The sequence below is a fragment of the Odocoileus virginianus genome, chromosome 6 (assembly GCF_023699985.2).
Source record: "Odocoileus virginianus isolate 20LAN1187 ecotype Illinois chromosome 6, Ovbor_1.2, whole genome shotgun sequence".
NCBI lineage: Eukaryota > Metazoa > Chordata > Mammalia > Artiodactyla > Cervidae > Odocoileus > Odocoileus virginianus.
The window spans coordinates 22068323-22084806 of record NC_069679.1 but is presented as its reverse complement, the minus strand read 5'-3'; positions in this window follow the sequence as shown (position 1 = coordinate 22084806).

Genomic DNA, 16484 nt, shown 5'->3' with positions numbered 1-16484 from the left:
AAGCGGTTGAGGGATGTTCTTACAACTGGTTTTGTTTTCTCTATGAAATAGGAGGTTTAGTCTGGCTACAATGGGGAACATAAAAAAATTAAAAGTTTGAGGGAAGAGGTAGGGTCAGAATCTGAATGAATACACAATTTAAACCAGATCGTGTCTACACCGTTCACCACTCTTACGTTGCCTCTCCATGATGCAGCTGAGATGGCCTCAAAAGATCTAATTTCTGCAGAGTTTAAAACTGCTGCAGTTGGGAATATTCTGATTTTTACTCAGCAAGTAGACTTCAGGTTTAATTTGACTTCCCATGTCTGGCCTCCCAAGAAGAAAATCAATTATCAAACTGATGTGAAAATTCTGGTTGTGTTTAATTTCTTGATTATGAACTTTTAATTTGATTAAGATGAAGTCTATCTCAGCCTCATCAATTTGGGTGAATGGTTATAATGTCATTCTAAACTCAAAAATCAGAGTAGGCCAGGGGCACACCCTGAAGGTTCTGTGCTTGGAAACCTTGTCCTGAAGCTGGGAGGCTTCTCCGCAGAGCACCCCTTCCTGCTTGCAGCACTGTGCGTGTCCATTGTTTTCAGTCTCGGCAGCACACACACTGTATGATAATGAGATCAATTTTCATATGGAGCCAACTGAATCAGTCTCTTTTCATGGTAGTGAGATCTTCTAAAATCGTTTTCTACATTGTCAGAGAAGAGTATGGAATTTGAACATGGTCTGTGTGTGTGTATATATGTGTGTATATATATATATATATATATATATATATATATAAAAAATGTAAGTGCAATTTATTTCTAAGCTGCTCCCAAAGAGGATTTGAGGGAACTATTATTTTATTTTGTCTCTTTTTTTTTTTTGTATGGCATAAATGGTCTTTTGAGGCCATCTAAACTACATCACGGAGAGGTAACATAATAGACTGGTGAAGAACAAAGACCCTGGATCCAGTTTCAATTGTCTATTCATTCAGATCCTGGCTCTACCATTAAGGAGTGATTGGTGCTTGGGTACATCACTTAAAACCATGTATAGCAGTGTCTGGCTCCAACTGTAAGTTGGGATAATAATAGTATTTACCTCATAGATAATTATGAGGATTTAAATTAGATTTTGGAAAGTACTTCAACTGGTAAGTGGAACATGGCTACATCCTGAAATTAAGTCCATTAACTCTTACTATTTTTTTAAATTGCTACTGAATGGCCTACCAAAATATCACTAGATTATTCTATGATGCAACGTAACTGTTTAATAATACAGGTAACACATGTAACTTATTTTGTCTGCTAGGTGCTAGGCTAAGTGCTCTCCATATGTTACCACTGGAAAATGTCAATGTAACTGTTTAATAATACAGGTAACACATATAACTTATTTTGTCTGCTAGGTGCTAGGCTAAGTGCTCTCCATATGTTACCACTGGAAAATGGAACAGAAGTAACAGGCTGAGAGAAGATATTGGCACCCAGTATCAAACGCTGGGCTAAGTGAAATTAGAACCAGGACATTTGATCCAAACCTACAGACTTAAGCACAGGAGGACATTGCTTTTCCTTTGCACTTATTTTCATCATTAGGCAAAAATATTAGTCAGGATATGATTAGGCTTAGTTAAAACTTACAAACAAACCTAATGACATTCTAATAAACCACTATGAAACAGTGACTCAGAACTGTTATATTTTGTCTTTCTGAGGAATGTTAGTATATTTTGTCAACTTTATTTGATTTAGGATTCAGATTTTGGAGAAATACTTCTCAGCCTTCACTTGAGAACACATATTGCTGCCTAAACCTTTGAAAGACCCAGTTGCAAATCTGACCTTTTTTCCCCTGTGAATGAAGAATTCCTACTGATTTAACATGCATGAATTAATTTTTAAATGTAGAGATTTACAATAAGGTCATAAACACTTCCTCCAGGTAGAAACTTTCAACTCAGGAAGACATTATATTTAGAAAATTTAAACAGAAATTAGTTTGCTCAAGCAAAGGGGGAGAAAAGTCCTTGATGGTCTCATTTCTACATGTCTCTAATGTACTTACCTTTAAAAGAAATTCATACGCTCATAAGTAATGTTACATGTCACAAATAATATTACTTTGGATCTATTGCATATTATAAAGAAGTAGCTATAGTAGCTTTCCCCCCACATATCCTTCAGATAAAGCAAAATATGTGTGTGTATAACATTTATAAATAATTTTCCAGGATTCTCACTCATATCCTACCCTAGAGAGTGGCAAGATATATGTGCGTGCTCAGTCTGACTTTTTGCGACCCCATGGAATGTAGCCCCCCAGGTTTCTCTGTCAGTGGGATTTTCCAGGCAAGAAAACTGGAGTGGGTTGCCATTTCCTCCTCCAGGGGATCCTCCTGACCCAGGGACTGAACCTGCATCTCCTGCATCGTCTGCATTGGCAGGCAGATTCTTTACCACTGAGCCACAGGAATAATTGGCTAATGGTATAAGGGAAGTTCTAAAATCAGATAAAATTAGTATGAATTTCATCTTTCTATTCAACTTGAAGTCTTATTTTAAGATTTTAATTTATAGAAACTTCAGCTCTCTCACCCATGAAATGTGGATAATAACACATACTCTTAGACTTCAGGTGAGATTTAAATGAAGTAAAGCTTCTTAGGGCTTCCCCAGGGGTTCAGTGGTAAAGGATCTGCTTGCCAATGCAGGAGAAGTGGGTTCGATCCCTCGGTCAGGAAGATACCCTCGAGAAGGGAATGGCTACTCACTCCAATATTCTTGCTTAGAGAGTTCCACAAACAGAGGAACCTGGTGGGCTACAGATCATGGGGTCACAAAGAGTTGGACAAGACTGAACACACACACATATCTTGCCACTCTCTAGAGCAGAATATTAGCTAGAAACCTGGAAAATTATTTACAAATGCTAAACATGTCAGCAAAGAGGTGACTCATTGGAAAAGACCCTGATGCTGGGAAATATTGAAGGTGGGAGGAGAAGGGGACGACAGAGGATGAGATGGTTGGATGGCACCACCAACTCAATGGAGAGGAGTTTGGGTAAACTCCGGGAGTTGGTAATGGATAGGGATGCCTGGCGTGCTGCAGTCCATGGGGTTGCAAAGAGTTGGACACAACTGAAAGACTGAACTGAACTAAAACATGTTATACACATACAATATACACTACTACAACTCCTCCATACAATAGATCTAAAGTGATATTATTTGGGACATGTAACATCACTTAGGAGAGGAGTAAACTTCCTTGTTTATCGCACTAAGTAGGCACTGCCTGTTTTCATTGACTGACATTATGAATCTTATTTCAATTGGATTGGATTGGTGGTTGGCTGTTGTTCATTTGCTAAGTCATGTCTGACTCTTTGTGACCCCATGAACTGCAGCATCTCAGGCTTCCCTGTCCTTCACTGCCTCCTGAAGTTTGCTTAAACTCATGTCCATTGAGTCAGTGTTGTCATCCAATCATGTCAGCCTCTGTTGCTCTGGTTTTTCCTCTTGCCATCAATCTTTCCCAGCATCAGGGTCTTTTGGTAGGTTAGGGCAGATTAAGATCAAGGGTCTAATTTCACTGGTTAAAATGGGCTATGGAATGCTATGCTATGCTATTTCTCCAGAAAGAATAGTTACTAATTCATGACTGTTTTCTTTGCTCTAGATTCTTTACCCAAAGATTTAGCTAATCACCTAAGGAGTTTAAGCCCCGCGTTCAAGATTACACAGCTTATAAATGGCAGGGCCAGATCCCTTTGAGAGCTCCCTTTCCTGTCCAACTGACTCTACTTCTTTCCCTGTCTACTGTGTTTTCCCCTTCTGTCTACCACAGCTGGACAAGGTCCCTCTTGACTATAAATAGCACTTCGCTTTCATCTTTCACATAGCTCACATTCATTTCTATTAGTTACTAAAGTTATCTGAGTTCTTGTATCATTTCTCTGAATCAATAATAAATTCCTTGAGAAGAAGGATGATACCACTGTATCAATCAGGAGTGTTTTTAGCTTTTAACTATATGGAAATGTAATTATCTCGCAAAACAAGGAGTCTAGATGTATATGGTATGGGAATGAGGCAGTTTAGCAATTTCATAAAGGGCCCAACTCTATTTTCTCTCCTCCATATTTGATGTAATAGACTTATATTTTCTCACATGTCACATCACAGTTGCAAAATGGCAGTCACAGATCCAGGCATGTGATTATTGTTCAAGGTAGGAAGAGGGGGAGGGCAGGACCACTGAGCTATTTACTCAGGCCTGTCTCTTATGAGACAAGGAGACCCTCCCAGGAGTCCCATGATTAGCTTCCTCTCATATCCCATTCCAGTACCGGATCCCCATGTAGGTCTTCAAGCGTGCTGAAACAACCATAAGCCCACATTTCTCCAAATGCTGTGATTCATAACTGAGAAGTGAAAGACCTATTTAAAGCCTTAATGACAGTTACTTGTGATGAAGAGTAGAGGACCAGAAGCTAAGGGTATACACAGATACTGAACTGTTGTTTAGCATCTCTTCTAAAGACCTATTTCCATATACCAACTTTATAGCACTTGAAATTTAAACCATGCCTCAGCAAAGTCACAAATTGCAAGGTGGTGCAGATTTTTGGGGATTTGGTTACAATTAGTCAAACCCTCTGATGTGAAGTCTCCAAATACCAAGGGTCTATTTTAACCTCTTTTCTGATGAACAAGGTGGATTGTGTACACTTCCTACCGAATTATTATCCCTTACATTCTTGAGAGAAAGTCTTTGTTGATGGTTGACTTATAGACCCATGCTTATGTGTAGTTATAGTTCCCTCGGGTGCCAACAATAGGTAGAATAAACTTTAAAGATGTTTCAGGTGAATAGCATTTCACCCTGTACCTTGGTACAAATTGTGATTCAATTATTTATGAGTAGAGCCCAATTTGTTTAAACCTCATTGACCTATAATACAGCTATGACATGTGTCTTGACTTGATTCTTCCTTCTATTGATTTGATCTGGAAAAGTAAAACAAGAGGTGAAATGGCCCCTCAGGGTAAGTTAAAATTGTAGGTTATGGCCACGTTAAATTGCTTTAGTATACTTTGTGTCCTTTAGAGTCAGAAAATGAAGCAATAAAGTAAGTTGATGTAAGTAATTCTTGTTTTTAAAAGGACCTTGAAGTGCTCTTAACAATATCATGGATTTGATAAGATCTGCTTCAGACTTCTTAATTTAAAATGAACATAAAGATGGTAAAGCCGAAGGAATGTTGAAATACTAGTGTTGTACTAACAGCTTTGAACCTGAATTCATGGAGAGGCCCAATGGGAACTCTTCACTATTGTCTGCTATACTAGGGGGAAAATGAGGGCAGCAGTCACTGCTAGGAATTTCCTGGGGGCATAGCCAGGTGTACAAAATATTTAGGAGGATTTCAAATGTTTTTGCTCATTACTTATGTGTTAGCAAGTTCAGACAGTTTTTAAAACTCAAGGCAGTTTTCAATGTTAATTTTTGTGACAGGCAAACCAATTAAATCTGAATGTTCACTTTTTCCTCTCCTTTCCCCTTTTTTCTACTTATCTGTGATTATTGTGCTATTGAGAGCTAAGTAGAGAACTGGAAAAAGAGAGAAAGTATTAATTCACTTAGAAAAGGAGAGAGAGCATCATTAGTTGTTTAAAAAAAAAAAATAGACTACATGGGGAGTAAAGGTGGAGAAAAAGGATAGCACCAACTTGGGAACATGAGCTGGGTTTAGGGCAGAGTATATTGACATTTAGAGATAGGGAGGAGAGAGAGCTGAGGCATGGTTTATGCAGAAAGAAGTAAAGAAAGCCAATTTCAAATATGTTACTATGTATGATGAATAGTGTGTTTTCAGATAATTAGATAGATATTTATTTAAATTCTTCTTTCAAGGTAAGAACAAGCCAATTTGGCTTTATGCTCTTTTCTATTAATATCCTTGACATTGCCGTCACTTGCTTTTTAAACCCCCTTCTTTCTTACATGCCAAAGTAGGCAACAAGGAGAAAGAGACTCAAGCTGGAGCTGACTGAGATGGGATTAGAAGGTAAACCAGAGACTCAGAGCACAGAAATGCTGGACTAGCACTGAAGGCTTTTGAGATAAAGGAGTAGTTTTGGGGAGAAGTTGTCACTCCCAGGGCCTCGGTTATTGCTTAAACCTTGCTTCTTTGATTTCAGCTTATATTCTTGTATATTTGATTTCAGAACTCCATTTGTGCCACTAATAACCAGGAGGCTAGTTTGAGTGCTGGGTAACATGATATGCTAACTCAGACATCCCATACTCTGAAGATTATATGTCAACCACATAGCTTGAAATCTTCTGTGTTAAGTATGCCAGAATTAAGTATTGTGAAAAGACATGGATGAAGTGGCAACTACTGCTTTGGAATTATGGAGCAGGTGGAAAGTCTGAACCAAGAAATCACAAAATTCTTTGGGTCAAGAACTTCAAACTCCATTTTTGTATCAAAAATAACACATGGTAAGCAGTCAGTACCATTTCTGAGTCAGTCTTTCCAGATTCCTACACTAAAGAATCCTTTGCGATCCACTTTAGCTTTGTTGGTCAGTGGCTGTCTCTTTTCTGTGTCTGCCAACCATCTCCTCTGTTTAAACACATAGAAAATGAATGTTCTATACTAGATGTAATGGTGTCTACTCTCAGAGCTCATCGTCAAATCAGTGATAAGCATCAAATCACTAAGAGTAGTCAATAACAAGAATTTTTAAATTAGTGTAGCTCTTTGGAGTTTCAAACCTATTATCTAAATTGTTTCAATAATAACCCCTCAATGCAGGTGGCACAATGGTGAAGAGTTCACTTGCCAATGCAGGAGATTCAGGTTCGATCCCTGGGTCGGGAAGATGCCTTGGAGAAGGAAATGGCAATCTACTCCAGTCTTCTTGCCTGGAAAATCCGATGGACAGAGGAGCCTGGGGGGGCACAGTCCATAGGGTCATAAAGAGTCAGAAACGACTTAGCGACTAGATAACAAATGCTGATTATGTATATACATTTGTGTTATTATTTCTACTTATAAAACAAAAAACTTTAGATCCATTGAGGTTAAGCAACTTATGTACATTGTTTGTCTAAAACTTGTGATTAATATTTTCTGATTTCAAATTCTATATCCTTTGGCATTTAAACAGTATGTTAAATTAAAATGAGTGAAAAGTAATTTAGTTTAAAAAATATTAGTAATTTTGAATATAATTGTAAAGGAGTGATCAGAATATGGTGTGTATTATTGAAAATATTAAATTTATTATACAATCTGAGGAGAGATGTGGGTTTAGGAAAAGATATTTATGAAAGTAGAAAAAATTAAGTTATAAATTGATATATTCAATATACATGTGTATGTATATTTAAAATTAAAAATGCATATGAGAGTAAAGCTAGTGTTTGGTTAGCACATGCTATATACCAGACATCTGATTTCTATTATCTTGTTTAATATTCACAGTAGCCCTCTGAGATAGGATCTATTATTAAATTGTTTTACATTTGAGGAAATAGATGTCAAAGAAATTTTTAAGACTAACTCTGGATTCTATATAGCAGAACCATGACTCAAACTGCATGATTTCTGCAGAGCCATGGGGTCCATTGTGGTACTGCATAATAGACAGGCACTGAAGATCTTAAGGCGCTCTGCTCAGCATGGAAGCAGATCCGGTAGCAGAAGTTTTCAGGGATGGGGGCAGTATCATTTGGCAAGTGTCCCTCAGTTTTCTATTAACCATAGTTCAAACTTTTTATCCCTGCCACTCCAAACAGGACAAAACTTCTCAGGCTCAGTAAATATGAAACAAGTATAATGACATCATTTCTTTTCACAGAAGATCTTTTGAAGATCTCAAATACAACTATCATTTATTCCCTTCACTATAATGTTCTTTGTGTGGGAAATTCCCTTGAGGATTTTATCCAGACCTCACAGCTAGATTAAATCCCCATATTTACTCTCTTGCTAAGCAAATTTCTTTCTTTCTTTTTTTTTGTTTTGTTTTTGGTCCTCAATATAATGCTCACTAGATTTTCTTTGGTCATTATCAGACTTGATATGACTTACACTGAACTTACCAGCTACATTTGCTCCTTTGAAAGATTCCATGTAAGGTAACTGTATTCCTACTGTGTCCTCTTTGCAACGCCTTCCCTCCAACCCCATTCCAGGCAACTTCTATTTAGACCAGGTTACAAGGTGATTGGTTTTTTATTGTTGACTTCTTAGTCCCCAGACTCCCCTGACTTGGAATCCTATTGCACATGGCTAAAATGTATTGTTCATTCCTTAGATCTTGTGTTTCTGTTAATAATGACCTCCAATGAGGTCATTCATACTTACTTTATCAGGTATTAATTTTTTTCCTTTAAAACTTCCCTATTAGCTAGTCTTACAAAGTCTATTATCTCTCTTATGTAACTTAGGCCACCTTGTATCTTTTAGCTGGCCAACCAAGATAGCATTCATTTTGTTCTAATATTATTTTCTCTCCTGTTTATCATCAAAAATTCTTAACTGAGGCTTTTCTGAATCTTTTAAAAAAATCCCCTCTTCCTGTTGTCATGCCGTATGTCTGCTTTTAAAAACAAAACAAAACAAAAAAATGAAAACAAAGACAAATCCCCCAAATAACCCAATTCAAACCACCACCACCACCAAAAATCTCCACAAACTCCAAGTTCTGGGTTTGTCCTGATTTACTATTATCCCATTTTCCACTGTGTCGAAAAAAGAAAAAAAGAAAAGAAAACCCAACCCAAGCTTCCTAATTTCCCTTTTGTAGTTCTTATTAATAAGTATCCATTTTAAAGGATAGTTATCACCTCCATTGGATTGTAAATCTCCTTGAGGGCAGGAGACTGTGTCTAACCACTAATAGGTACCCACACATTTATTAGAAAGCAGTGCAACCTCTAGGGGGTCAATAAATACTTGTTGACTCACTGACTCTATAAATATAAACGGCAAAATAATCAGACATTCTGCTAGCACCTAATTTGCTCCCTGTAGGTAAGTTTGTCTCTTTGGTAGCATTGATTCTTTTAGGCCACCAGGGTTCCATTTAGTGAATTACAACTGCCATGTGCTAACTGGTACCCTGGTGGCCTGAATGAGTTTAAGAGTCTCCCCAAATGAAGGACATCTCCCCGGAGAGAGACTCTGAATCTTGTTGAATGCCTAACCCAACCTTTATTTTCTTCCACAGCATTTTCCCTTTGAGACAAGAGATTCCTTTGCCTTTAGGGCTTTTAGCCTTTTTACAAGGCAGAAACTCTCAAGTCATAAACAAATAAAAATGCACTTCATTTACCCTCTTCTTGCTACTTTACATTTTTGAAGAAAAGTATTGCTGAATCACATTGAATGCCAGGCAGGAAATTCACAATTTTCCTTGCAGCATTTTTCATAAGTGAGCAGCTTTCCAACAGCTCCAGCTGTCAACAGTGCCCTCCTACTGTTTGACTCACATTCAGAATTCATTACTATGTGCACTACAATACAAAAATTTTGCAAAGCATTAAGGGAGTATGTAGACTACTCCCCAGGTATTTCTTCCTCGGACCCAGCGTCTCACAGCTTTTCTGTTTTGCCTGTTATTCTCTACCAAACAATAATCCTTTATGCAATTTTAGAAAACTTGCAACAGGATAAAGTTAATGGATAAATTCATTGCATCCCAGCAGGGAATCTCTGTCATGGATCCTAAGGAATCTGGTCTCTTTTGCTGTGTAGTGAGATAAAAAATTACAAGCAGACTTGTAAGTGGTTTAGAGTCTTCTAGACTGCAAATATTCCAAGTTCCCAATTCCCATGACAAGATTGAGAGGATTATGACTTTGAGAGACTTATGAACAATTCTTAAACTGGGTTCAAACATATGTAAGTTGTGAGAAAGGTAATGACATGTTCTGCTAATACCACTTCATCCTGATTACAGATGTCCCCGAGTGCATTGTCCTCCTTCCTGACCCTCTTTCAGGGCCTGCCAACTCCGCATGGGCCATTCCTGTGTGTCCTGAGAAAGGTATCCACCCTGACTGCAGGAATGCAGCTACTCCCAAAGGCACATCCTTCTTCCTGCTGGCGGATTAGGCTGCCTGCTTTTTACCTGAAGAGTTCCTCGGCTTCTGACCCAGTTTCATGCCTTCAGTTCTGGGATATTTGGTCTCTCCCTGCATAATTTTATTTAAATGCTTGGCTTTTCTTTTTAAAATATATTTATTTTAAATTGAAGTACAGTTGATTTACAATATCATGTTAGTTTTTGATGTATAGCACAGCAATTCAGTTATATGCTTCATAAGTATATATATATATAGTCCTCAGATTCTCTTCCCTTATGGGTTGTTATTACAAAATATTGAGTATAGTTCCCTAGGCTATACAGTAGGTCCTTGTTGGTACATATGTGTTTTTTTCTGGCATGGCCTGCCCTATCATTTTCCTTTTAGACCTCAACCAGAGATGATGCTCTGTGGTTACTCTTTGCTGATTCCTGGAGGAAAGTGCAAACTGCACAGTGCCCAGGGCCCAAAGAAGTTGTCTATTAAACTCCTATTTATGTTAAGCCTGTCCCTGTAAAAATAGTTACTGTTTATTGAGCACTTCAGGTGGGCCAGGCACTGTACTGGGTGTTTTCATGTTGTTCTTATTTAGTATTCAAGAGATGAAGTCCAGGCTGAGTGAGACAAAGTAACTTGCTAAGTTATCACAAGCTAGTGAGAGGCAGAGCCTGGAGTCAAACCCAGGATCTGGGAGCTAGAATTGTTAAACACAGTGCCATGTTGCCCATCTGACACTTTTCTCCCATTAAAATTGTGTCCTCTATTGTTTCCTCATTGAATTTAAACACACACACACATGCATGCCTTTGTCCTATATATATGAGCACTTATCATTTTTGTTATAGATAGCTATTAATATTTTAAGCTTCTCCTCTAAACTACTAATTTCATAAAACAGATTGAGTCTTATTTATCTTTTTTGTTCTTCTCCTAAACTTGGAGCCTGGAACCAAGTGATTGCTCAATAAATGGTAAGGATAATATTGGTTTGGTGGAGACATCATTAGGGAATAAATTTTAATTTACAGAAGTTTATTCCAATTTCCATCACTATTGTGGTATTATGGCTTGTGATTTTGGCACTCTGAAGGGGAATATTTATAGACTACATGGGCAATTTACAATTATTCTCTCTTTATGTACAATACCAGCTAATCAATAGCATATTAAAATAAAGAGTTTATATGAATAGTCTGAATTAAAACATTTCTGTGTTGCAAAGATCACTATAATACAAACATACAAACAACATTTTTAGTAGCATCTTTAACAGAAAACCTAAAGGAAGCCTTTACTTCATAAAGCAATGCTATAAATAAAAGTCAAGAATTGAACCAGTGCTCCTAAAACTCTTCCCTTTGATTTTTTGACTTGACTTTAACATCTCTCAGGAGTTTGACATATATGTAGGTGAATTGTCTGAAGTGGTCAAAGTAGTTTTGTTTTCTAGTATACACTACTAAAAGGCAAGGTGGTGTGTTAGCTTAGTGTAAAGAAAATTGCATTTTTAATTCCCTATATGGCAATGTGGTTTTGGTCACAAGGACTTGAAGAGAAAATGCTGATGGCCCAGTATATCATATCACTTCTGCCAAAAAAAGCACCACAGTGAAGAAGTGTCACTGGTATAATTTTCATTTTCACAAAAATTACACACTTCTTAAATATACAATGTAGTGGCCATTTTATCTGAATCAAAGTATTGTTTCTGAATTTTTATGTTGCTCAATGGCTAGTTTTCATCTCCAGATTTTCTTTATGCGTGCTAAATTTGAGTGTAAAAAAGATCGCCAAATCCAAAATAATAAATGGAGGATGGGAAAACATAGAAGGATTATTGCAAGACTGCATCATATATTATATAAAGACAGAGTCTCAGCAATTTATTTGGCTCTGTCTGGGTGCTTGCTTAGGGACCTAGAGATCTAGTCTTTCATTCTATCAGCAGCTCTTGCTGTCAATTAATTAGAATATATATTCCTATTAATTCAAGGCTGTGCACTGCCTTCTTTATGTACACTACAAGAATTTCCTTGAGACTGCATCTGTCCTCAGTTATAACATGCCACATCCCTGCACTGAATTTGACTGTTTCTTCCCCAGTCTACATATTGAATGCTTGCTAGAGTGTCAGATGCTTTTTGGATTGCAACTCCATTAATGCTTTTAATAGTATTTTTAAATGTTGAGAATGTAGATTTTCAGTTGAGCTCTTTACAAACATAGGTGAATAAAACCCATTTAACAGATCAGGAATTTAAGTGACATCTGATCTGGCTGTAATATGCAAATCAAATGGCTAAATATCTTTCAGCTGCAGATTTTTCCCAATGATAGAGTTATCTCATAGAAATTAAGTCCCCTTGTCCACTCCTGAATAATTGAGGCAGTTTGAAAATAGAAGTACTGAACCCATTATCTTCACCCTCAAACCTGCATTTCCTTATAGAATTCTTTACTTCAGCTAATGGCATTCAGCATACCCTTTTGCCTCAGTTAGAACTCTTGAAGTCATCTTTGACTTATGTCCCTTATTTTCCATGTCCAATTGATCATCAGACCTGTCAGTTCTCCCTCAGAAGTGTCTTCTGGCTAAAATCCCTTTTTATCATCCTCACGGCCACTGGTTTAGAGCCTCATCATTTTTGTTTGGAGTATTAATATAGCCTCCTATCTGATCTCCCTGGCATCTATCTTCCTTCCCTCGAGTCCATTCTTCACATAGACATCAGGATGATCTTTCTGAAAACAATTCTCATCAGGTTACTTCTCTCCTTAAAGACCTCAGCGGGAGTCTGGATGTTCATAGGATAAACTAAACTCCTAAGCTGGGCCTGCAAGGCTTTTGGCAACTGGGGATCAGCTTCCCCAGTTACAGTTCTTGCTGTTTTATGGGTTGACTCTCCTCTCTGGCTCCATCCCTACACATCTACATCAAACTCTTATATTAATTAATTATATTAATGTCTGCCCTTGCACATGTTTCTATCTTGTTTTCTCCTTCATCACTTGGCAAATCTTAGCATTTAAGACCATGCTAATATCACCTCCTCTTGAAGTCTTTCCTGAAATTGGCAAAATTATTCATACTCTGCTCTAGACTTTATCATGATGTCATTAATACTTCTATATAACATCCATAGCATTGTATTTTAATTATCTGTTTATAGGTCTGGTTATAAACTCTCCATATACCTGATTCATATTTGAAGCTTTCAGTTATAAGGATGTTTTAAAAAATGTTGCAACAATGAATGAATGATCCATATTGATCTTTTCCCCATACTACAAGGCTTTGTAACCAAACCAAATGATACTTTTACTTAAGTGCTTCTACTATCACATGACATTATGCTTTCCTGAGAAATTCGATCTTCCACAGAAATACAACAAACACAATAAAAAGATCTCATTGGGCATACCACTCAAAATCTCATGTAATCAGAGCACTCGCAAAAATAATATTTGGTATCTGACCTAAACTGGATCTCCCTGACAATCTTCCTCAGTGTGGCTGGACATAGTCAGAGCAGATATCAATGGCAAACAGTTATAATGGAGTAGAGATGCTGTAACACTGGCTCATGAGGGAAGAGTTGCTGAGATAATGTTGATGGAAGTGGACTCTGAGCCAGTGGGGGAGTTAGGACAGCAGTGGGGCAGCGCAGCCTGCCTCAAGCCTTGTCTCCCTAGGCTGGCGAAGCATCACTTTGGGGAGGGAGCCTAGAGTGCAAACCCAGATTTAAAATGTTGTATATGCAGATACTGCAGCCTTAAAAGGGTTGCTACAACCAATGCAACAATCTTGCTGGGGAACTTTCTTTTTCCTGCAGAAAGCTATCATTCTCCTCTTGCTGTATTTTGGTTCCTCTTCTCTACCAAAACTTGCATATTGAAACAACATGACCGCCACAGTTGAGTGATGTTTCCCCACTTAACAGTTATGTTCCCCTATTTATTAATTACATATGAGCGAAATCACATTACAGGCAGGGGCAGGTATTCCAGCAAAGCAGACAGTATTCATGTAGTTGCATTGCTTAATTATTAATGCCTATATGATAGCTTATGGTGAACAATGTCGGATTCGTGATCTCTGAAGATTTAGCTTCAGGACCAGAAACCAGGCATGGTCACTCAAGAGCTTTTGTGTAGCAGAGTTTTATTAAAGTATGAAAATGGACAGAGAAAACTTCCGATATAGACATCAGAAGGGGGACAGAGAGTGCCCCCACTCACTAGTCTTATCAAGGCCTTATATACTTTCACCAGACCCACTCCCACAACATACATCTTAAATTAACAAGATTAGAATTAACAATAGGTCTCCCAGACCCACTCCCACAACATACTTTTTAGTCAGAAAATCTTCTTGTTAAGGAGAAACATGTCCTCAAAAAGGATACATTGTTTTGTTGACTAAAACAAAGCAATGTAGAAAAAGTCTTTTTCTCCTTGAGAGACCCAGACCCCTTTCTCTTTCTCAAAGGCTCCTGACCCCTTTGTCCTCCTCAGGGGTCTTGGACTTCTTATCAACCTACCAGGGAATTGACTCTCTCACTATAGCTTGTCTTTTTAGTGAAGTGTTGGAGCTAATTCTCTGAACATAGGGACTGTATGTAATACAGAAGGAATGTGATTTTTTTCAGCTTTTGACACAAGTTTCTTTTGGGTAGCAGTTGCTGCTTTCTGCCAGTCACTTGTTTGCTCTTGGATTCACTCTCTGCCCTGACCTTCTCTGCCTTGTATTGCAGGGATGCACATTTCTCAGCGTCTCTTCACAAGTGACTTCTGGGTACTTTTGGCCAATGCTCGGCACAGGCGAAAGGCTGGCAGGCAGTTGGGGAGAAGCCAGATATTTCTCTTTCTAGTTTTTTGCTTCGGATTCTCTCTGATGGCGGCTGCCCTCCTTCTGTGGTTCTCACTCCTGAGGGGTCGCCCCACACTCTGTGGCCTCTGTTCCCACCTCCAGTGGGATGGCAGCTCCCGCTAGACAGTCCTGGCTTCTGAGCTTTAGAGATGATGACTCTTCACTTTGTCCCAAAGAGATGGTAGAGGCTTACCACTGCTGCTAACTTCTGGGTTGCTTCCCTGTTCCTTGACCTGCTCTTCAGCTCTTCCATCACCACATTTTCTGCCATTTTCTGGCATTCAATTGCATCTGCATAGAAGATCTAAAATGTGTTTCCCTGACCGGACTTGAATATGCTGTTACAAACAACATAGTGTAAAATCAGACCTAATATAGGTTCCGACTGATCGATTTATAGGGTAGAAAAAAAACACCTTGTCTCTCTTCATCCTTTATGAAAACAAGGGTAGTCAATAACCCCAGGGTCATTGGAGGGTTAAATGAGGTCTTATGAATAATTCCTGCAGCACTAAGAAAGCACACACACACAGTTTCATAGCACCTTGATTACACATCTGTACTCACACTCCTGTCACCTACAGAAGAGGCTGTAACACCATGCTGCTGATGGTACTTGTGGACACAGCCCTGGGGACTATGCCCAAGCTCATGGCATTTAAAAGCTCATTTTCCCACTTTTCTTTCCAATGGACAATTAACAGAGGGAGAGATTAGAATGTCCGGAAAATTTCAGAATTTCTGTTGCCTTTGTTTCTGGCCAATTCTTAAGAAATACTGACAACAACTTCAACTAAACCTGAAAACAAGCAAGTTTCAAACCCATGAAGACTGCTTCCCCTCTCAAAAAGTACCACCCCAATTTAAAAAGGAACTGGCTCAGTAGATATGTATGCATGCTCAGTTGCTTCAGTCGTGTCCAACTCTTTGTGACCTTATGGACTGGAGCCCACCAGGCTCTCCTGTCCATGGGATTCTCCAGGCAAGAATACTGGAGTGGGTTGCCATCCCCTCCTCCAGAGGATCTCCCAACCTGGGGATCAAATCTGCATCTCCTGCATCTCCTTGCATTGCAGGTGGAATTTTACAAAACTTGGTGCTAGAATCTCCTGCAAAAGATGATTTTTGATGTTTCCAAGAGAATAGGAAGATGGGATGTTCATATCCCTACCTAACATCTGCTACTGTGACAAATCCAACTTTTATAGACAAAACGGGTACCAAAGCCATAAGCACACAGACTGACTAAGAGAAGAAAAACACAGCTCTTTTGAGTCAGGATTAAGTTGTATTGGTTGATTGGTTTGGAAAAACAATATTATACTTGGCTTCTAAATACTGCAGAGACCTCTTGTAAATCCTCCAGTAATTTTTTGTAATCCTTCACAAGTAGTAAAATCATTGCTGTGAGGCAGACAGGAGAGGAATCCACAAATAAGACATCTGTTATTGTTATATCAATGATGATATATGCCCAACTGTGAAATAACAACATTTAACAAGAAATGGAA